The 23,610-nt window shown below is 44.4% G+C and overlaps 2 long non-coding RNA genes across 3 annotated transcripts; one reads left to right on the top strand and one right to left on the bottom strand.

Annotated features, from left to right (window-relative positions):
* Window positions 1-390: 390 nt before the first annotated feature.
* On the bottom strand, window positions 391-2,886 carry LOC125990234 (uncharacterized). The gene is made up of 3 exons (XR_007488853.2): window positions 1,766-2,886; window positions 1,503-1,644; window positions 391-1,375 (listed from the first exon to the last, which is right to left on the bottom strand). It is a non-coding gene; the product is annotated as an uncharacterized lncRNA (long non-coding RNA).
* Window positions 2,887-18,208: 15,322 nt separating this feature from the next.
* On the top strand, window positions 18,209-22,609 carry LOC137839785 (uncharacterized). 2 transcript variants are annotated; one of them, XR_011086019.1, is made up of 2 exons: window positions 18,209-18,228; window positions 21,347-22,609. It is a non-coding gene; the product is annotated as an uncharacterized lncRNA (long non-coding RNA). The 2 variants fall into 2 exon arrangements; XR_011086018.1 differs by having other exon boundaries at window positions 18,215-18,876.
* The last annotated feature ends 1,001 nt before the right edge of the window (window positions 22,610-23,610 follow it).

Below are 23,610 nucleotides of genomic sequence, written 5' to 3'. Positions count from 1 at the left end.
GTACCATATACCCTTGTCCCTCATGCGGCAAGACCTGCGGATCACGCATCGGCCTGCACAGCCACATGGCTATGCACCGCCGCAAAACACCCCAATAACTGTCCAGACTTTTAAACTGGAGCAACGTCATCATCGAAATCGATGGACTGCCCGAGAGAAAGAGAGAGTGTGCGTGTGTGTGTGAGTGCGTGTGCGTTTGTGTGTGTGTGTGTGTGTGTGTGTGTGTGTGGTACACAGAACATCAATTTCTACACTTTTATTAGCCCAGGGTCCAGTGGACCTGGACATCTTATATGTAATAGAAATGTGTAGGGGGGGGGGGGGGTTATTAAATATGTATTCTGATATATGTTATTCACAGAAAATGAGCCAAAGCCAGTGAGTCTCAGTTGAAAAATTAATTCATTGTATCATTTTTCTTTTAATAAAAAATGAAAACAGGTCCCACGGACCCGAACACCACACAAGGGTTAAAATACTTCAAATTAAATAATGAATAAGGTACTCAAGAGCAGTGTTTCCCGGGGGGGGGGTTACGTCAGTGCCTGTCAGGTTTAAGTACCATCAGACATTAAACCACACGCTGGAACAAAGAGGAGAAGAAAACCAGGACAGTTTTACTCGTGAGGAGAACGATAGAGAAAGGAAGCTTAGTTACCATCTTCATCAATTCTGAGTCCTTCCTCTGAGTACTCCTCTTTTTAATGTTTTGGCTGCCCTGGTTACAGAGGTGTTGCTACACTAAAGGGAGGGGGTTTGGAACTGTAGCAACGCTGCCTATCTAAGGAATGTAGTGTGGTGTGATTCAGCATTTAATTGCCGGCCCGTGACCCCAGCACTGGAATTGCAGAGTCTGTCCTGTTTCCTCAACTGGCTCTCCATGGTTGGCTGACTCATCCTCGACTGTGATCAGATAACTTAAAGCACGTTGAATGCCGCTTTCCTGTGGAACAATGCAACTAAACCTTTGCTAAGTTTATCTTCTTGGTAAACTATCACAACACACAATAATAATGAGGAACTAACCCTAAACACTTTAACACACATTAAGTAAATATGAGGTAACTTGTATGCAGTTCCTTAAACAAACATTGAGTAAATATGGGATAACTTTTATGCAACTACTTCAAACTGTACATCTTTTTGATAATACTTACTAAAGAAAATCAGTTCCGATCAACAATAATCTTTGAATCAAAGCTACAGTTAAACAAAAAGGAAAGAAGTTCCTTTGAACTTAACAAAGAACATTTTACCTGTGCAAAGGAGCTCTGCTCATCGCTAGTGAAGGCCTCTTACAGCAGTTAACAAATGCATTAGAGAAGGACAGGAAGGATACATAAAACTGATTGGGAGTCAAAGGTCATCCCTGCAACTAGATAAGATAAGAATTTAGTTGAACGAAAGGAATTCAACTCGTAAAATATAAGGCCACAGTTCTGGCAGGCCAAGGCTTCACCGCTAAATTATTCCAACAGTGCCTCTCCTGTCATGAACCTTACCACACATCACTGATGGCTTCCATTGCTGAAAGGGCCCGGTGATTCCACACCATCCTTTGAGGTATTTTTTTTAAAGTTCTTCCATCTTGTTTTAGTTCTTCCATCATGTATAACATACTTTCAGCCATTATTTTCTGAAACGCTGAGATGCACAGAAACGGAAGGTACGTTAATCTCCTGGATGCCGTGTCCCTGTAAAACAATGCTCTAGACTTTCCTGCTACGTTTCACACAATAATAATGATGAGTAAATCATCAGATACCTCTCGTGCATACACTCCAACAAACGTTAAGCAGATGTGAGATAACTTGCATGAAGTCTACTTAACCAAACATTGAGTAAATATGGGATAACTTAAAAACTGTCCCGGTCAACAACAATTCGTAAATAGAAACTACAAGGCATAATAGATAAAGAACTTCTCTTTAGCCTGACAAAGAACAAAGGTGTTCTGTTCATAAATAGTGACGGCCTCTCACAGATAAGACAAGGAAGGGAGTATAAGAACTCCCTAAAACCTGGCAGATGTGTTGGCCTTGAGCGAAGGTATGAGACCTCCGGTTCAGGCCGGCCAGCGCTTCTACAAAACTAATTATCCTGACATTTCCCCACTGTTTATCACATATTTGCTGAAATTCACACATCACCGTAAACAACCCCTTTTCTCGACTCTCAGTCGTCGGATCACATTCATGAGGACAAATATGTTTACACCAAAGGATAAATGATCATTCAGAATCCCATGGATCTGGGAAAAGTCTGGTAACACAGATGCAGGAATTTTGCCATCAACATCATCATGTTGCCGCTCAGACATTAGGTATATCTGAGCAATCTCGTCCTCCATGGGCGATATTACTGTAGTGGCGAGACAATTAAACAGAGCACGAAGACACGGTATGCAACATCCATACAAGGTGAGCATAGCAGCAACACTGCAACTGATGGTAAAATTGAGGACACAATGGTGTTATACTTCCCAAAAGCATTCATCCACTTGTAGTGCTCTTTCATCCTCGTTTTGAGGGATCGCAGGCCTGCAATCCGTCAGGCTCCCTTCAGGGGCGGTGTTGTTGGGGATGAAGGTGCAGCATTGTTCTCCAAACATTGCGCAGACGCCTCCTTTCTCAGACAACAACATATCATGAGCATTGTGGTTCTGGATCGACATTAGGGAAGGCGTGGCTAGCTGTTCATGCACTGCCTCGAGCCCCGCTTGTGTCCGTTTGCCCAATTTCTGCATGTTGTAATGGATGTAATTTATCCTGTCTACGTTCTTGTTCATCGTTCACCAGCAGCAAATGGAGGACTCCCATCCCGCTGCAATTTGGTCATTTAATTCTTATTAATCAGGAACTCCTCTACGGACTCCAATTGCATCAATTTCGGTCAAATCATTGTCGCCTCTCAAATTTAAAGATATTTTGGTTTTTACCAGCTTTTTTCCCAGATCTTGGCATGTTGATGTATATACAATTTCACTTGACTACATTCTCTGAAAGCAATGGCTTCTTTTTTTTTCTTTTTTCTCTCAATGGATATTATATAGACTGCTCTGTCACACACTTCACAATCCAGTAGACGTGACAGATTTCACACAATCTTTGGTCAATGGCAACGGTACAACATAAATAATCGGTCGCAAATCCATACATATGACATATTCAATTTTTTTCTTTTCTCTTTGCAGCTTGTTTTGCCATAAGCAATCAATTGTTTCTTTTTTCAGTTACTCTTATAGTTAGTTACCTGAAACAAATTATCCACATTCATTCTAGATATTCATCCCATTCTTTAACATCTACAGAGGTTGTTGACAAAGTACACATATAAACATCATACTTTCATGGCAGTCCAGATCCGACACAGCAGATCATCCTGCAAAGGTCAAATTGATCTTTTAAATTGGAGGCATTCAGTGTTTTTGTTGAAACAAGCTCTACAAAAAAAAACAAATTGTTTTGTTTTGAAAATGTTTTGAATATGAATCAAATCCATATGTTGTATAAAGCTGACTGACCTGCCCCACTATCCCTCCTCTTGAGCCATGTGACACGCACCATGGCTCAATATTGCTCACCATTAGCATAGGTTCTTTGGTGGGGTAGGTCATTTGTAGATGCCATTCTCTAATCTTGCCCCCCTTTTCGTCCATAATTGAATTTCACTCTATGGACTTTGTCGCTGCACATCTTTAAAAATGTTTCAGTGATCTAATCTGTTTCTTGTGTGTATAAAATTTGAAGTGTCTTTTGCGCTGCAGCTTTGTGGTTCTGTCTGCAAGCTTGTTACCTCTTGACACCTTATCAGTCTCGTGTGTGTGTGTGTACTGCACACGTGCACATAGCTACTTTTCGTGGCAATTGGACTGTTTTGACAACTAGCTTAGCAAGTAAATGGATGCCCTCCCCGAATGGGGAGTGACTCAGCTAGCAAATGATTAGACATTTTCACTTTCTTGTAGTTTTAGTTACTTTTCAATCGTTTTCTCATTGTTTATCACAAGAATCTTAGAAATTTGAATACGAATCAAAACGTATGTTTTATTTTACTCAATTGTATGATTTAGAGAATCCATATGTAGTAAAGTGTTGTATTACTACATATGATTTCATCATCTTTTAATTTGACTTTCTTTCCAAAACGCTTCTTAATTTCTCAGTTCACACATCTTCTACATGTGTTACTGGTTCTCCAGTTTTTTCTCTAGTTAACTATCAATCCAAAAGCTACGTTTTTCTTTTTAGCATTCAACCTGCTCAAAATCACTCTTTCATCAAAGTCGCTCTACTAATTTTCTATAGTAGTCGCCAAGGACTTCAACCATTCAACCTTTCATTCGGGCAATCATTCATCAATGCTTATCATATGCATCTCACACAGTCTCCAAAAAGGAGTCTTCTTATCACATTGGTCCCATTTCATCCAAGCTCACCACACAACATTCATATATAATTTTCAACTCAAGTTTCCTGGTAGAACAATCCACCTATTCAAAAAAAAAAAACTTAACTAAAACAAACAATTGGCAAATTAATCTGAATTTTTTCTTCGTTTTTAAATTTGAAGAACTCAATCTCTCAGATTTAGCTTGCATTTAGAATTTTGTATAATCTTATAACACAACCAATCAATTATTCCTATTAAATGTAGCATTGCAAAATCTTAAATTCACAATTTAGCTTTTCCCAATTCCTGAAAGCATGTTCTGTTGTTTTGTTTACTCCGAATTTCTCATGAGGGCTTGACACTAACATGCACTAGTGTGGATTAGTTTCTGCTCGCAAACGGATTTCTCTCTTTTTCTTTCATTTTTATCTGTCAAAATTGTTTCTGTTCTGCGGTGTAAATTGAATAGACAACAGTCTAGCAAATTTCTTTATACTAAAAGTTTAGCCAACCTTCATCAACTTAACACATACGCACACACATGCACAGCTCTCGCGTGCGGAAGGTAGGTCTCAGCAACAATGATTCGTTACAGGCTGGCCATTTCCTTTGGTCGATCATGAGCTGGTCCCTCCCATGCACACGAGGCCAGCACATTCTAATTTTATTTATTTATCTTCTAGAAGCAAGTTGCATTTCTTTACCACTTGATTTGCATATTTTAACTTCAGTGTAACACAATTTGATCCCTATTCATTTGTAATTGGGCCTACAAACAGCATTGTCATACTTCTTGTGTGGACAGGGGCTCTAACAATCTAAAAAGATTTTTGATAACCTGACAATGACATGTTTTGCTGTCATATGGGAGAGGTTTCAGATCTTTTAAATTTCGATACATGATTTGCATAGGACCGGAAACTCCTCTTGCCCCTTGCTTGAGCCGCGGCTTGAGCTGCGGCCTTGCACCTGCTCACAGGGGCCTTATTGTCTCCTGGTCTGACAAACACTTAGACTTAGATTTAGACTTAGACTCAACTTTATTAATCCCTTGGGATTACTCCTTCAGGGAAATTCAGGCCCCAGCAGTATCCATACCACAGAGCGGGTATACAAAAAACACACAGATGGCATGAGCGCAACTCAATAGGCCCTCATAAGGCTGCCATACAATGGCGCCACAAAGAAAGCCAGAAAGTGCGAAAGATAAAAGCCATCAAAGCAAAGCAAAGCAAAGCAAAAAGACAAAAGAAAAAAGTAACAGTGCCCAACCAGCACCCCTCAATATCAGAAAACACCCCAAAACACACAAAATAGCCTCCACGGGGTCCACAGACAGGTGTAAGGGTTGTGACCGCATCAGTTTTCATCTTTCTAGCTTTTGTCTCTTGAATTCGTTCTCATCTCTTTGTGAAGATTTCAACCACACTCTAGCACTTCTACCACTTCTTCCACATTTCAAATTTCCTTGTACTCCATACATTTTCTTCCACTTCAGCATCTATTGCACACAATTAAGAAATCTACTTGCCATGAACTTCTCGTTTCAAAGAAGAGCAGAGCAAGAGATTTACCGTTCTTATTTCCCATCTTAATTTTAGTAGTTTAAGGTTTTACAATTTTTTTTTTCAATTTTTTTTTTCTTTGAGGATCCTCAATGCAGGTTTAAATTGACCTTTCAACAAATTACTAGCCTGTATTATTGCCGTGGATCAATGCTAGAACTGCTATTTAGTCAATTTATCCTACCAGTTACACACTCAATCACACAAGTTATCCCTGCCTACGCGAAGTCCTCCTTTTTTAAAAAAGGAGCTGCTTCATCCAGTGAGGGGACTCTACAACACCCCCCACCTTCCCTGGGAACTAAAGACAACAGTCCCTGTCCCCAGCCCTGCCAACGCGAAGTCCTCCTTCTTTTTTTGTAAAAAATAAAAAAGGAGCTGCTTCATCCAGTGAGGAGACTCTACAACACCCCGCACCTTCCCTGGGAACTAAAGACAAAAGTCCCTGTCCCCAGCCCTGCCAACGCGAGGTTGTACTCCTTAGAACAGTGGTCGTCAAATAATGATCCGCGGAGGTACTGAGATTTTAAAACAGCTTGAGAACTACTGCTCCAAAAGAGACACCTCATCCAGAGGGGGACTCTACAACACCCCCTCCTTCCACAAAACTTCCTTATTCCCGTGCACTTCTACCTTTTTACGCGTTTCACAAACAACAACACAATCACACAACTTCAGGCCTTTAACTTACTTGTCTCCTGGTTCGTTGCACTGCCGGGTCCCGTCAATCCACCTCTGTCAGACGAAGGCAGACCTAAGATGCTGGGCCAGCGAAGAATTCTCTTCCCAGGACTTTCTCCTCCAGGTCCTCTTAATGGACGCTGGCTTGTCGACAATGCAGCACGTCCTTCTTCGTCAGACAGATAGCGGGTATGAGGGGTCCCGGGTTTCGGCACCAAAATGTTAGAGATTTGCTCACTCCAACTTAATTTGCAAGAACCACAAGGTAGACAAGCAAGTTCTTTTAGACACCTGCAGGTGGAGAGTTCACTCGTTGAAGGAATGAAGTCTAAAAACTCTCCCTCCTGCAAGGGCATATTTATTAAGAGAAACAGAGTGGGGGTAAGAGTAGGTTGAATAGGAAGCCCTTGTGCTGTAGTCAAAACATATCAGGGGATGTTTTACGACCTTGTGGAGGATGGGACAAGGTAGGTTATTTATTACCGGTTGCATTCCAACATAATCATACGATAAGGATAATCTGAAAAACCCTAACAACATCCGTAAATTAGATAGACTTATGTCACGTCACAAGCTCACACAGGCAGAGCGCAGCATACTGGCGAAATGAATCAACTACGCTATCAAACCCATAAACATACCGCACGAGGATTTAATTTTAGCCACGGAGTTGGCATGTGAAAAAATACACAATCCAGGACAGAAAGCAGCACTAAGCAACGAAATTGCAGGTATATTAAAAACGGGCAACCCACCACCCAGCAATATTAGCAAACAGGAAGCAAGAGCTTCGAATACACTAGCAAAAAATGAAGACAGCACAATACCCCCAGCAGACAAAGGCAGAACAACAGTAATCATGGACACAGACACATACAAAGAGCAGATGCAGCAGTTACTGCATGACGACGCCTATGTAGTGTTGAAAAACAGACCCAACAGAAGACAAGAAAAATAAACTCAGAGCATTACTTAAACCAGGGGTGTCAAACTCATTTTTTTCGCGGGCCGCACTGTAGTCATAGCTTCTTTTATAGGACCATTATGACTGTCATCCCAAATCAATGTATGAGCACCTCATATTATATAAAGTAAAAGCTACAAAACAAACTGACAAATAACTCGTTTTCAAATCAGACGAGTAAAAACTGGTCAAAATGGAAAAAAAGACATTAATAAAAGTCAAGTCAAGTCAAGTTTATTTGTATAGCCCTAAATCACAGTCTCAAAGGGCTTCACATAGATAAAAATTGACAATTATTCTCAAAGCATCCCCTGATCTTAAGCTCCCAAAAAGTGAAGACAATTTGCAATTTTAGTAATGACACACGAATTTGATGCACAGTATGTCTTCGGGGGCCACACAAAATGAATTGGCAGGCTATAGCTCGCCCCCGGGCCTTGAGTTTAACACCTGTGATTTAAACCCTAGTTTGAAACCCTAACTCTTGTATGAACCCTAGTTTAAAACCCTAGCCCGAGCTTTAAACCTTACTTTGAAACTCTAACCCTAGCTTTAAACCCTACTTTGAAACCATAACCCTAGCTTTAAACACTATTTTGAAACCCTAACCCTAGTTTGAAACCTAACTTTGAACCCCTAACCCTAGCTTTAACCCTACTTTGAAACCCTAACCCTAGTTTGAAACCTAACTTTGAAGCCCTAACCCTAGCTTTAACCCTACTTTGAAACCCTAACTCTAGTATAAAACCCTGCATTGAAACCCTAACCCTAGTTTGAAACCCTAGTTTGAAATCCTAACCATAGCTTTAAACCAGGGGTCTCAAAGTCCAGTCCTCGGGGGCCGCATTCCTACATGTTTTCCAAGTTTCCCTCGTTAAACACACCTGATTCAATTATCAGGCTGCTGCAGAACGTGAGGATGAACTGATCGTTTGAATCAGGTGTGTTTAACAAGGGAAACTTGGAAAACATGTAGGAATGCGGCCCCCGAGGACTGGACTTTGAGACCCCTGCTTTCAACTCATGTTTGAAACCCTAACCCTAGCTTTGATAAATAAAATTCAAACCCTACTTTGAAACCTTAACTCTTGTATGAAACCCTACTTTGAAACCCTAACCCTAGATTTAAACGAGTGGTGTCAAACTCTTTTTTTTCGCAGGCCGCATTGTAGTCCTATCTTCTTTCGGAGCGTTATTATGACTGTCAACCCAAATAAATGTATGAGCACCTCAAATTATATACAGTAAAACCTTCAAAACAAATTAACAAATAACTCGTTTTCAAATCAGACAAGTAAAAACTGGTCAAATATAAAAAATAAAAAAGATATTATTAAAAGTGAAGACAACTTGCAATTCTAGTAATGACACGAATTTAATGCACAATTTGTCTTTGTGGGCCACATAAAATGATGTGGTGGGCCAAATCTGGCCCCCGGGCCTTGAGTTTGAGACTTGTGACTTAAACCATTACTCCATAACCATTACAAAATAAAATACAAAAACAGTCATACAATCACTTAGTACCCACAGCAAACATCATTCCCAGGATCTACGGTATGCATAAAATCCATAAACTAGGTACACCTCTTCGCCCCATTGTAGACAGCATAGGATCAGTTACATACAACCTTTCAAAATCACTCACAGAAATAATAAAACCATTACTGGGACTCAGATCATCATTGCAAATAGTCAAAACATCCCACCACAGAACTCACCCACATAAAAGTACAAAAAGATGAAATGTTCATATCACATGAGATTATTTCACTCTTCACAAAACACCCACACAGGCCACCATAAACATAGTGCATGACAGATTATTAGTAGACAGGACACTCAAAAAGCGTACAAATCTAACAGTCCAGGACATCATTCAGCTACTCCATTTCATTGCCACTTCCACATACAGTAGAGCCTCGGTTTTTGACCACTATCCGTTCCAGAAGGCTGTTCGAGAAGTGAATCGTTCGAATTCCGAATCATGTTTTCCCATTACAAATAATGGGTAAAAAAAAATCCGTTACGAGCAAAGAACCCCCCCCGTCTTTTTTAAGCATTTTTTCATTTGGGCATTTTTGTCCGATCGTGCAACTGCAAAGTAAAAAAAAAAAGTTAATGTCTGCTTTAATGTCAATTTCTTCACATGCCAAGACACAAAGAGATCAAAATTACGTTCCCACAATCCCACGGTGACAAGACATAGTTCACAATGTACATACAAGTAAACAACACAAGAAAATAAAACAAGAAGGCACAAACAATGAATAAATAACAGTGACGAATAAACAATAAATAAACAAATAACACAATAAATAAGAGGAGCAAAAATGGAGCAAGTGTGCATACAGCAGACAGTCAGAATATAGCGCAAAAAGTACAGGACGCTATGCAGAAGGGGGAAGAGAGTTCAGGATCCTAACAGCCTGGAGAATGAAGCTGTTGGTGAGTCTGGCGGTCCGGGAGCGCAGGGCAGAAGATCAAACAAAGAGTGAGCGGGGTGACTCACATCACTCACAATCGTGGTCGCCTTGCGGGTGAGATGGGAACCGTAGCGCGTCGCCGACTGCGCAACTGCACCGCGCTGGTCGCATTATTGTGAAAGAGCCGTCGCTGAAATTTAGAAAATATTTTTAAAGTCCTGATGTACTTTCCAAAATTTAAGTGGACCTCAGTACGCAGGCAGCTTAATTTTGTCCGATCGCGCAACTGCAGCGCACCGCCTAACGCACAACCGTAGCGCGCCGCCTACCGTGCAACCGCACCGCGCTGGTTGCATTATTGTGACAGAGCGATTGCTAAAATTTAGAAAATATTTTTAAAGTCCTAATGGACTTTCCAAAATTAAAGTGGACCTCAGTGCGCAGGGAGCTTAATTTGGTCCGATCGCGGAACCGCAGCGCGCCGAGTGCTCACTGTCGCATTGCTTTAGGAGCGTCTTTGTATTTTAGGATCGCTTTACTGCTTCCACTTGCTTCCTTTGGAGGCATGATTAGAGTTGATGCAATCCTCAGAGTAACGAGAATGTAATAACGAACGGAGTCAGTTGGCATGCGGGTCCTCTCAACTCATCTCACGAGGTTCGACAACGGAATTTTGTCCAACATCCGAAGTAAAAAAATCTCGAATTTTTTGTTTGAATACCGATTTATTCGAGAACCGGGACGTTCGAAAACCGAGGCTTCACTGTACTTCCAATTCAGAAACACAATTTACAGACAGAAAGAAGGATTCCCCATGGGAGACCCACAGTCTGCCACCATGTGCAGTTTTTTCATGGAGGACCCGCAACAGAAAGCACTCTCAACAGTCCCGGATGAATACAGACCCACACTATGGGAACGCTACGTAGACTGCAATCTGGAAAAAGTGGAAACAGGACATACACAGCACCTCACATACCATCTCAACATCATAGACACCACTGGCAACATAAAATTTACTCACGAAGAGGAAACGGATCAATCCATAGCCTTCCCGGACATAAACATACACCACACAGACAACGGAGATATAAAAATAAAAGTACACAGAAAACCCCCACATACCGACTAATACCTGCCCTGGCCATCTGAACACCCCACTATCCACAAGATACCAGTATTCAGAACAGCTCAGTGGCCTAGTAGTAGAGTGTCCGCCCTGAGACTGGAAGGTTGTGGGTTCAAACCCCGGCCGGGTCATACCAAAGACTATAAAAATGGGACCCATTGCCTCCCTGCTTGGCACTCAGCATTAAGGGTTGGAATTGGGCTAAGGGAGTCAACCCCTACAGAAAATCAATTTCCCCTTGGGTTGGTGTCAGAAAGGGCATCCGACTGTAAAAACCTTGGCTCCAAAAATATTCTCAGTATGGCATTTCACCCGCTGGCCATGGACCACCTCCAGTGGAAGAAAGCCATATTGAGAATCCAGTCCTACCCAGCGGAGTAGTTTTAAAGTGGACTTTAAAAAGAAGAAGAAGAAAAAAAAAGAACATTACATGAACATACAACAATAATCACGGACCAGGATGACAGAACACAGGAAGAAAAACACATACAATACGAACTTAAAAGGTGTCAGTATCCACAGTGGCAATAACTAAAAGTGAAGGACAGGTCAAAAACAAAAACAACACAACACAGGGGGGAAAGAAAAAACAAACAAGTACCCTAGAACACAGAGGAATGGTGATGTTGCCGTACGTGAGGGGTTACGGAACGCATCCAAAGAGCCATGAGAAAACACAACATAAACACCCGGGTCAAACCACACACAACAGATACTGGTTCATCCAAAGGACCAAATACACCCAGAAAATAAATGCAACTCCATATACGAGATCCCATGCAAATTATGTAATAAATCATACATCGGGGAGACCGGGAGGAACATTACTACAAGAAAAAACGAACACAAGAAGGAGTGTGACAAGGAGACAGCAACAAGACAACAAGGTCAAAAACAAAAACAACACAACACAGGGGGGAAAGAAAAAACAAACAAGTACCCTAGAACACAGAGGAATGATGACGTTGCCGTACGTGAGGGGTTACGGAACGCATCCAAAGAGCCATGAGAAAACACAACATAAGCATCCCGGTCAAACCACACACAACCCTCCGTCAGATACTGGTTTATCCAAAGGACAGAATACACCCGGAAAATAAATGCAACTCCATATACAAGATCCCATGCAAATTACGCAATAAATCATACATCGGGGAGACCGGGAGGAACTTTACTACAAGAAAAAACGAACACAAGAAGGAGTGTGAGAAGGAGACAGCAACAAGACAAACGAGGGAAAAAAAGAACAAGCATAACAGGAACACTACAAGTCAGCCATCACCGACCATTGCAAAAAAGAAAATCACATAAGGGACTGAGAGTAGATCAGAGTCATTCGTACCGAAGAAAACAAACATCAGAGTTGGATCAGGGAGGCCATCGAGATCCGCAAGCGGGGCCCGAGGACCATCAACACGGACGAGGGAGCTTTCATGCTCTCTACCACCTGGAGCAGTATTCTGGAGGGGTGAACGGACAGGAGAGGGCATGACTCACCTATCAAATCTGACAGGTGAGCCATGCCTTCATTCATCAACTGATAGACACCTACACCAGTGACACTCTGATGAAGTTGAAAATACACGCCAAAACATGTAAGGTAAGTAAAACTACCTAAACGATTTGTCTGTGACAAAAGAACCAGTCAACTAATCTATAAGTGAAGACAAATTGAACTTAGTACAACTGTGGTAAGGTACTTCAGTTTTTATATTTTGTCATGTTTTGATTTTTATGCTAACTATAACTTTATAATTTATCTTTCATAAATCATTTAAAAAAGGTAGGTAATATGAGTGTTCTTTGATAACAAGATATGTGGTTGTATATATATGTTGCAAAATATCAACAGTTTCCATCCGACCATCCATCCATCCATCCATCCATCCATCCATCCATCCATCCATCCATCCATCCATCCATCCATCCATCCATCCATCCATCCATCCATCCATCCATCCATCCATCCATCCATCCATCCATCCATCCATCCATCCATCCATCCATCTTTTTCCGCTTATCTGGGGTCAGGTCACGGGGGCAGCCACTTCGTCCAGCTCATCCCTGGGGATTCCAAGGCGTTCCCAGGCCAGCTGAGAGACATAGTCTCTCCAGCGCGTCCTGGGGTGTCCACGGGGTCCCCTGCCGGTGGGACATGCCCGGAACATCTCCCCAGGAGGCATCCTGATGATATGCCCGAGCCACCTCATCTGGCTCCTTTCAATGTGGAGGAGCAGTGGCTCTACTCAGAGTCTCTCCCGGATGACCGAGCTTCTCACCCTATATCTAAGGGAGAGCCCGGACACCCTGCAGAGGAAACACATCTTGGCCGCTTGCATCCGGGATCTTATTCTTTCGGTCACGACCCATAGCTCGTGACCATATGTGAGAGCAGGAGTATCGATTGACCGGTAAATTGAGTGCTTTGCCTTTTGGCTCAGCTCTCTCTCTCTTCACCACGACGGACCGGTACATTACAGCCGACAGCCGACTGCACCGATCAGCCCTTCGATCTCACGCTCGATCCTGCCCTTGCTCGTGAACAATTCCCCAAGATACTTGAACTCCTCCACTTGGGGCAGGATCTCATCCCCGATACGAAGAAGGCATTCCTACCTTCTCTGACTGAGGACGATGCACTAAGATTTGGAGGTGCTGAACCTCATCCCTAACGCTTCACACTTCGGCTGCGAACCGCTCCAGTGAGAGCTGGAGATCACAACTTGAAGAAGCTAACAGCATCACGTTGTCTGCAAAAAGCAGAGACGCAATGCTGGGGTCCTCAAACCGGACGCCCTCAACACCTCGGCTGCGCCTAGAAATTCTGTCCATAAAAATTATGAGCAGAATCGGTTACAAATGGCAGCCTTGGCGGAGTCCAACCCTCACTGGAACGAATCCGACTTACTGCCGAAAATGCGGACCAAACTCCACATCGATGATACAGGGACCGAACCGCCCTTATAAGTTGGCTCGGCACCCCCAACTCTCGACGCACCCTCCGTCGAACTTTCCCAGAGACACGGTCGAACGCCTTCTCGCCTTGAGCGAACTCCCATGCACCCTCGAGCATCCTGCCGAGGGTATAGAGCTGGTCCACTGCTGCACGGCCAGGACGAAAACCCCACTGCTCCTCCTGAATCCGTGATTCGACGGACCCTCTTCTCCAGCACCCCTGAATAGACCTTACCAGGGAGGCTGAGGAGTGTTTCCTCTGTAGTTGGTCCACACCCTTTGGTCCTCCTTCTCAAAGAGGGTAACCACCACCCCAGTCTGCCAATCCAGTTGCACCGTCCCCGATGTCCACGTAATGCTGTAGAGGCGTGTCCGCCCTGACAGCCCCACAACATCCAGAGCCTTTAAAAACTCCAGACGGATCTACTTGCGCCGGGGAGTTTTTTTAACTACCCCAGTGACTTCGACCACAGAGATTGGTGCGTCCACCTCAGAGTCTCCAGGCCCTGCTTCCACAATGGAAGGCGTGTTGGTGGAATTGAGGAGGTCTTCGAAGTATTCTCTCCTCTGATTCACGACGTCGCAAGTTGAGGTCAGCAGCACGCCATCTCCACTGTAAACAGTTTTGACGGTGCACTGCTTCCCCCTCCTGAGACGCCGGATGGTGGACCAGAACATCCTCGAAGCCATACGGGAGTTGTTCTCCATGGCCTCGCCAAACTCCTCCCACGCCTCAGCAACTGCCGAAGCCGCGTTCCGCTTTGCCAACCGGTACCTGTCGGCTGCCTCCGGAGTCCCACAGGCCAAAACGGCCTGATAGGACTCCTTCTTCAGCTTGACGGCATCCCTTACTGCCAAGTTCCACCAGCGGGTTCGGGGATTGTCGCTATGACAGGCACCGACTACCTTACGGCCACACCTCCGGTCGGCTGCCTCATCAATGTAGGCATGGAACATTGTCCAGTTGACTCCACAATGGAGTCATGCGGCTCCCCAATGGGGTCATGCGGGCCCCAAACCCCAGCTACTTTTCAGTGGTTTTTCACACTTGCCGTTTTCATCCCTGGAGTCAGCCGCGCCTCGAGGGTGCCGCGCCTCGAGGGCAGCGTGAGGGCACCGAGAAAAAACTGCACCCAGAGAGCTCCACGCCAAGAAGTTGTCGCGACGATAGGAAGGGCGCCGCGTCGAGAGGGCCTGCACGCTGTACCGAGAGGGCACTGCGCCGAGAGACCACTGCGCCTAGAAGGCACTGCCCTGAGAGGGTGCCTTCTGACCTCGCGGCGCCGTACCGCACACTTTCGCCATGGCGCGGCGCCCTATCTGCACGGAGCTCTCTCGGTGCGGCGCAACACAGCGCCCTCTCGGCGCGGCGACCTTTCTGCATCCTCGCGGCACTCTCTCGGCGCAACACAGCTTTCTCTTGGCGCGACGCAGCACTCTCTCGGCGCTGTACACTCTCAACGCGGCGCCCTCTCGGCGCGTCATACCCTCGGCCCATCCTGCTGGCACGGTGCGCGAAGCTCCCTTAGCGCTTGTGCCCTCTCGGTTCAGCGCGCGCCTTCTCGGTGCGGCAACCTCTCGGCGCCCTAACGGCACCCTTGTGATGCCCTTGCGGCGGCCTCTCCACTGTCTCGGCACAGCGCCAACTCGGCGCAGCGCCGTCTCGGTGCAGCACACGCTCGCGCCCTCTCGGCACCGAGAGGACGCAGTGCCAAGAGGGTCCTGCGCTGAGATGGTGCGCGCGCTGCGCCAAAAGGGCCCATGTGAGTCGGCGCTGCGCAGAGAGGACTACGCGCCATGAGGGTGCTGCGCCATGAGGGCACCGCCCCTTTGGTCCGCCCTCGTGGTGCCCTCACGGAACCCTTTGCAGCGCCCTCGTGGCGCCCTTGCGGCACCCTCTCCACCGGCGCCGAGAGGATTTCGTGTCAAGAGGCCCCTGCGCCGAGAGGGCGCGTGCGCTGCGCGAAAATGGCCCGCACGCTACGCCGACAGGGTGACGTGCCGAGTTGCCGCTGCGCCGAGAGGACTACGCCATGTGGGTACTGCACCATGAGGGCGCCTCCCCTTTGGGCCGCCCTCGCGGCACCCTTACGGCGCCCTTTGCAGCACCCTCATGGCGCCCTTGCAGCGCCGTCTCGGCGAAGCACGCTCGCGCTCTCTCTTGGCGCCGAGAGGACGCAGTGCCAAGAGGGGTCCGCGTGCTCCGCCAACAGGGCGCCGCACCGATAGGGCGCTGCGCCGAATTGGCGCTGCGCCGAGAGGACAACGCGGCAAGAGGGCACTGTGCCATGAGGGCACTGTGCCATGAGGGCGCTGCCCCTTTGGTGCAACCTCGCGGCACCCTCACGGCGCCCTTTGCAGCACCCTCGTAGCGCCATTGCGGCGCCCTCTCCGCCGTCTCAGCGCAGTGCCAACTTGGCGCAGCGCCGTCTCAGCGCGGCACAATCCGTTCCAGAAGGCGGTTCGAGAAGTGAATCGGTCGAATTCCGAATCTATTTTTCCCATTACAAATAATAGAAAAAAAATTTATCTGTTCCAAGACTAAAAAAAAAAAACGCCTTTTCTAAGCATTTTTTCATTTGCGCATTTTTGTCCGATCGCGCAACTGCAGCGCACCACCGAACGTGCAACCGTAGGGCACCGTCGACCGCGCAACTGCACCGCGCTGGTCGCATTATTGTGACAGAGCCGTCGCTGAAATTTATAAAATATTTTTAAAGTCCTGATGTACTTTCCAAAATTTAAATGGACCTCAGTGCGCAGGGAGCTTAATTTGGTCCGATCGCGCAACCGCAGCATGCACACTGTCGCATTGCTTTAAGAGCATCTTTGTGTTTTAGGATGGCTTTACTGCTCCCACTTGCTATCTTTGGAGGCATGATTAGGGGTTAATACAATCCTCAAAGTAACGAAAATACAATAACGAACGGAGTCAGTCGGCATCCGGGCCATGCAGTCCGGTTTTCTCGGGTCCTTTCGCCTCATCTCGCGAGGTTCGTCCTCCGAATTTTGTTCGACAACCGAACCAAAAAAAAGCTCGAATTTTTCATTCGAATTCCAATTTGTTCGAGAACCGGGACATTCCAAAACCGAGGTTTGACTGTAACAGTAAATATATTGGAGTGAATCGGATCTGAGCGAACGCTGGCACGACTTGCTGCCGCTGTTCTCTGGTCATTTTCTTTAAAATTTTGCTCTGATTTTGTGCACATTCTGTAGCAGACCACAAAACCTTGATGGATGTGGTACTGTTTGGCTTCATTCTGGGTTAACTCCCTGGCAGACCTGTCTGTCTGGAGCGTGCCTTTGATCGCCTAGATCAGGGGTCGGTAACACAAAATGTTCAAAGAGCCATATCAAGCCACCTCCCCCCCCAAAAAAAACCCTGTCTGGAGCCGCAAAAATCTAAATGCTTTTTTATAAGACAACATAGACTGTCAATACATGAGCTATTGTTGGCGCAGCCATCGCGGTAAGAGCTGGTGCAGCCGGATGAAGACAGAGGACAAATATAACGCGGAGACATCAATTTGGTTTGGCCTGCATGTGATCACCTTTGTGAATGAGCTGCTGCCATTTATTGATTGCATACTGGTGTGTTACCACGTGCACACTCACTGGGTCACAGGGTCATTTAGGGACATGACATAGCAACACCCCCACTTGTTCCTTAATTGACACACAAACATATGGTATACAGTGCACATTTCAATCTCCCAAGTCCATAGTTCAGTTACCAAATAGAAAACATACAAATTTGTCCATCCTGACCTTAGCAACAGGCTTAGTAAAAACATCGGCCACCATATCACCCATAGGGCAGTAAAGAAGAAGAAATTTTGCCTTTTGAAATAACAGAGCAAACAAAATGGTATCTGATGTCAATATGTTTGCATTGCTGTCGACACAGGGTTTGTGGAGAGAGCAATAGCACCCTGATTGCCCTTAAAAACAGTCATAGATAAAGTTCAAAGTATTGTCCATTCCTTTCAATAGGTTCACCAAATATAAGCTTTCTTGAGTTGTTGAAGACAGAGCCATGTATTTGGCCTCACATGTAGATAAGGCGACTGTGGGCTGCTTCTTAGGTTTCAAGGAAACTGTTAGGGTTTTCAGGTTAGTTTGATCCTATGATTATGTTGGAATGTAGACTGTAATGATTAAATCAATCATGTCTTGCCCTCACAATGTAATGATTAAATCAATCACGTCTGGCCCTCACAATGCAGAGTAAGATGAAGTGGTTGCTTCCTCTGCTTGATTGACCAGCTGCAGGGGAAGCAATCAAAGTTGTTCTGTTTCCCACAATAGTGTAAAACACCCCCTGCTCTGATCTTATCAGAGGCCGGGGGTTCACCAAACCTGTCCACTCCCACCCCCACTCTGTTCCTCCTAATAAATATGCCCTTGCAGGGAGGAGACTTTTAGACTTCATTCGATAATCGCTGTTCAGACAGCGACGAATGGACTCTCCACCTGCAGGTGTCTAAAAGAACTTGCTTGTCTTCTGTTTGGTTCTTGCAAAATAAGTTGGAGTGAGCAAATCTCTAACATTTTGGTGCCGAAACCCGGGACCCTCATACCCATCATCTGGCTGACGGAGGACGACGCGCTGTACACCGTCGACGGGCCAGCGTCCACTAGCCGGACCTGGTAAAGAAAGACCTGGGAAGGAAATTCTTCGCTGGGCCAGCATCTTAGGTCTGCCTTCGTCTGACAGAGGTGGATTGACGGGACCCGGCAGTGCAACGAACCAGGGGACAAGTAAGTTCTTGAAATTGTGTTGTGTTGTTAAACGCGTAACACATAGAGGTGCACGGGAGATAGCTTGGGTTCAAGTCCCAGTGGAAGAAACAGGCTAAGAAAGGCAGAGCTTCTTTTTCGTTCATCGAAGAAGTGTGTAGACTCTTCTTGGTCTGTTTTTCCGAGCTGAGGGATCTGGCTTGGGTTAAAGTCCCAGTGGAAGGAACGTGCTAAGAAACACGGAGCTTCTTTTTTGTTAATCAAAGAAGGGCGTAGATTTTTCTTTGTATGTTTTTCCAAGCCAAAGAATAGCTTGGGTTCAAGTCCCAGTGGAAGAAACGGGCTAAGAAAAACAGAGCTTCTTTTTCTTAATTGAAGAAGGGCGTAGATTTTTTCTTTTGTCCGTTTTTCCAAAGCTGTTTGGGAGGGTTTTACACCCATCCCTGGATAGGCCTAAAAAAAGCGCTGGAGTTAGTGTGATTGAGTGTGTGACTGGTAGGATAAATTGATAAAAAAGCAGTTCTAGCATTGATCCACGGCAATAATACAGGCTAGTAATTTGTTGAAAGGTCAATTTAAACCTGCATTGAGGATCCTCAAAGCAATAGTTAAATAAATAAATAAGTAATAATAGTAATAATAATAATAATAATATTTTTGAGACAAAGAGATTGTATAACCCAAAACTACTAGAATTAATATGGGAAATAAAAACGGTAAATCTCTTGCTCTGCTCTTCTTTAAAACGAGAAGTTCATGGCAAGTAGATTTCTTAATTGTATGCAATATATGCCGAAGTGGAAGAAAAAGTATGGAGTAGAAAGGACGTTGAGAGTTCAAGTGGTAAAGAAATGCAACTTGCTTCTAGAAGATAAATAAATAAAATTAGAATGTGCTGTCCTCGTGTGCATGGGAGGGACCAGCGCATGATCGACCACAGGAAATGGCCAGCCTGTGACGAATCATTGTGGCTGAGACCTACCTTTTGCATGCGAGAGCTGTGCATGTGTGTGCGTATATGTTAAAATGATGAACATTGGCTAAAGTTTTAGTATAAAAAAAATTGCTAGACTGTGGTCTATCCAATTTGCACCGCAGAACAGAAATGATTTTGAAAGATAAAAATGAGAGGAAAAAGAAATCTGTTTGCAAGCAGAAACTAATCCACACTAGTGCATGTAAAGTGTCGAGCCCACATGAGAAATTTGGAAAAAAAAAAAATGACAGAACATGCTTTCAGGAATTGGAAGAAGCTAAATTGTGAATTTAAGATTTTGCAATGCTACATTTAATAGGAATAATTGATTGGTTGTGTTATAAGATTATGCAAAATTCTAAATGCAAGCTAAATCTGAGAGATTGAGTTCTTCAAATTTAAAAACAAAGAAAAAAATTCAGATTAATTTGCCAGTTGTGTGGTTTAGTTAAGTCTTTTTTTTTGAATTGGTGGATTGTTCTACCAGGAAACCTGAGTTGAAAGTGATATATGAGTGTTGTGTGGTGAGCTTGGATGAATTGGGACCGATGTGATAGGAAGACTCCTTTTTGGAGACTGTGTGAGATACATATGATGAGCATTGATGAATGATTGCCTGAATGAAAGGTTGAATGGTTGAAGTCGTTGGCGACTACTATGGAAAATTAGTAGAGCGACTTTGATGAAAGAATGATTTTGAGCAGGTTGAATGTTAGAAAGAAACACATAGCTTTTGGATTGATAATTAACTAGAAAAAAAATGGAGAACCAGTAACACATGTAGAAGATGTGTGAACTGAGAAATTAAGAAGCGTTTTGGAAAGAAAGTCAAACTAAATCATGATGAAATCATATGTAGTACTACAAAACTTTACTACATATGGATTCTCTAAATCATACAATTGAGTAAAATAAAACATACGTTTTGATTTGTATTCAAATTTCTAAGATTCTTGTGATAAACAATGAGAAAACGATTGAAAAGTAACTAAAGAAACTACAACAAAGTGAAAATGTCTAATCATTTGCTAGCTGAGTCGCTCCCCATTCGGGGAGGCCATCCATTTACTTGCTAAACTAGTTGTCAAAACAGGGGGAAGATTAGAGAATGGCATCTATAAATGACCTACCCTACCAAAGAACCGATGCAAATGGGCTGCAATATTGAGCCATGGTGCGCGTCACATGGCTCAAGAGGAGGGATAGTGGGGCAGGTCAGTCAGCTTTATACAACATATGGATTTGATTCATATTCAAAACATTTTCAAAACAAAACAAACATTTTTTTTTTGTAGAGCTTGTTTCAAAAAAAAAAAACAAAAAACAAAAAACAAACAAAAAAAAACAAAAACAAAAAAAACTCCTGTTTGCCAGTTAAATGGGCACTACAATTGACTACGAGAGTTGCAAGCAACAGATGAAGAGCAGTCCTGGGCAGATTATCTAATCAGGACGCTCAAACTGAAAGATGTGTCCAATGCAAATTTACTGCCGCCTGATCTCTCCCCCTCACAGGTGGACAACCCTCAGGTTCACTGTGAGAGCTCACACACAGGAGGCGTGCTATGCGTGTTCGAAACTCCCCCCTTCCTCCACGCAAGTTCGCTTGGAGGCCAGAGCAATGAATGTCACTGAAGCGAAACGTATGGCATCCATGGGAGGAGTTGGATATCAACGCCGAGCAGTCACAATCAGTGATGCCGACCCATCCCACTCTGGACTTGCAGACGGTGCCTATGATGAACACTTCTGGGCAAATCTCAATGTGACTGTTAAAGGACGAACAATACCACAAGTGGCCTACACAGAGAGACCAGCTGGAGTGAATTACACATGTTACATCCAAGGTGGTTTATCCGATGCTGCCCGCCAACTGGACAGGAGTGTGTGCACCAGTGTGGGTGACAGACCACACCTACAGGATATGACATCATCAGCTGACAGGAGCACACAACTCTTCTGGACTCGACGCAGAGCAGTTGCAACCTTTGACCCTCATGACCCTGTCTGGGGTGCGAACGTTCCAGATGACCATAAAGTATGGTCCGTCGGAGACAAAGTTGTCCTTGCGCTCTTCCCTCAGATATACTGTTTCTGTGTTTTTCTTTTTGTTTTTATTGATAGCATTCTGGTCGCCTGTGGCACAGGGGCCGTGTAAGAATTTTCCTGCTAATAACATCTGGCCAGCAGGTTTTTCGCTTACACAATAAGTTTGATCTGGGGTGTTGAGGTAATGCCTCATCTTCACTGGAAAGTGTTGCTATCATTGTTTGTTGTTTTTATTTTTACCATTCTACTTTCTTCATTATACGTATATATGTTTTTTTTCTTGCTTATCGTTGTTGTTTGGGGTGGCATAATCATATGATAAATCAGGAGGGAGATGTTAGGGTTTTCAGGTTAGTTTGATCCTATGATTATGTTGGAATGTAGACTGTAATGATTAAATCAATCATGTCTTGCCCTCACAATGTAATGATTAAATCAATCACGTCTGGCCCTCACAATGCAGAGTAAGATGAAGTGGTGGCTTCCTCTGCTTGATTGACCAGCTGCAGGGGAAGCAATCAAAGTTGTTCTGTTTCCCACAATAGTGTAAAACACCCCCTGCTCTGATCTTATCAGAGGCCGGGGGTTCACCAAACCTGTCCACTCCCACCCCCACTCTGTTCCTCCTAATAAATATGCCCTTGCAGGGAGGAGACTTTTAGACTTCATTCGATAATCGCTGTTCAGACAGCGACGAATGGACTCTCCACCTGCAGGTGTCTAAAAGAACTTGCTTGTCTTCTGTTTGGTTCTTGCAAAATAAGTTGGAGTGAGCAAATCTCTAACAGAAACAATAGCCCCAGGCTCAGACAAACTGAAGCAGTAACCAGGAGCACTGCGCCGGTCATTCTGGTCAGCTGCCCAGTCTGCATCACTGTTAGAGATTTGCTCACTCCAACTTATTTTGCAAGAACCACACAGGAGACAAGGCAAGTTCTTTTAGACACCTGCAGGTGGAGAGATCACTCGCTACAGGAATGAAATCTAAAAGTCTCCTCCCTGCAAGGGCATATTTATTAGGAAGAACAGAGTGGGGGTATGGGTAGGCTGGCTAAAGCCCTTGCCCTCTAGTCTAAACATGTCAGGGGATGTTTTACGACCTTGTGATAAGGAGGACAAGGTAAGGTATTTATTACCTGTTGCATTCCAACATAATCCTACGATAAAGATAACCTGGAAAACCCTAACATCTCCCTCCTGTTTTATCATATGATTATGTCACCCCAAACAACAAAGACAAGCAAGAAGAAAAAACATATATACGTATAATGAAGAAAGTAGAATGGTAAAAATAAAAACAACAAACAATGATAGCAAGATGAGGCATTACCTCAAACTTATTGTGTAAGCGAAAAACCTGCTGGCCAGATGTTATTAGCAGGAAAATTCTTACACGGCCCCGTTGCCACAGGCGACCAGAATGCTATCAATAAAAAATAAAAAGAAAAACACAGAAACAGTACATCATTGTATCCATCACTTGTGAAGCATTTTCGATGGTCAAATCAACAAGTTTCCGTAATACATGCTCAACAGAACAGCATCTACGCAATCCACGTCTCATTATCATTATCACAACTGTCACGTCTAAGAAGTTGTATATGTGCCCGTGTTTTCGTCAGCTGATGATGTTGTAGTCTGTAGGTGAGGTCTGTCACACACACCGGCGCACACACTCGTGTCCAGTTGGCAGGCAGCATCGGACAACTCCTGTGACCACAAAACCATGA

Source organism: Syngnathus scovelli, chromosome 20 (genome assembly GCF_024217435.2).
Source record: "Syngnathus scovelli strain Florida chromosome 20, RoL_Ssco_1.2, whole genome shotgun sequence".
Classification (NCBI taxonomy): Eukaryota; Metazoa; Chordata; class Actinopteri; order Syngnathiformes; family Syngnathidae; genus Syngnathus; species Syngnathus scovelli.
This window is presented reverse-complemented; position numbering and strand designations above follow the sequence as displayed.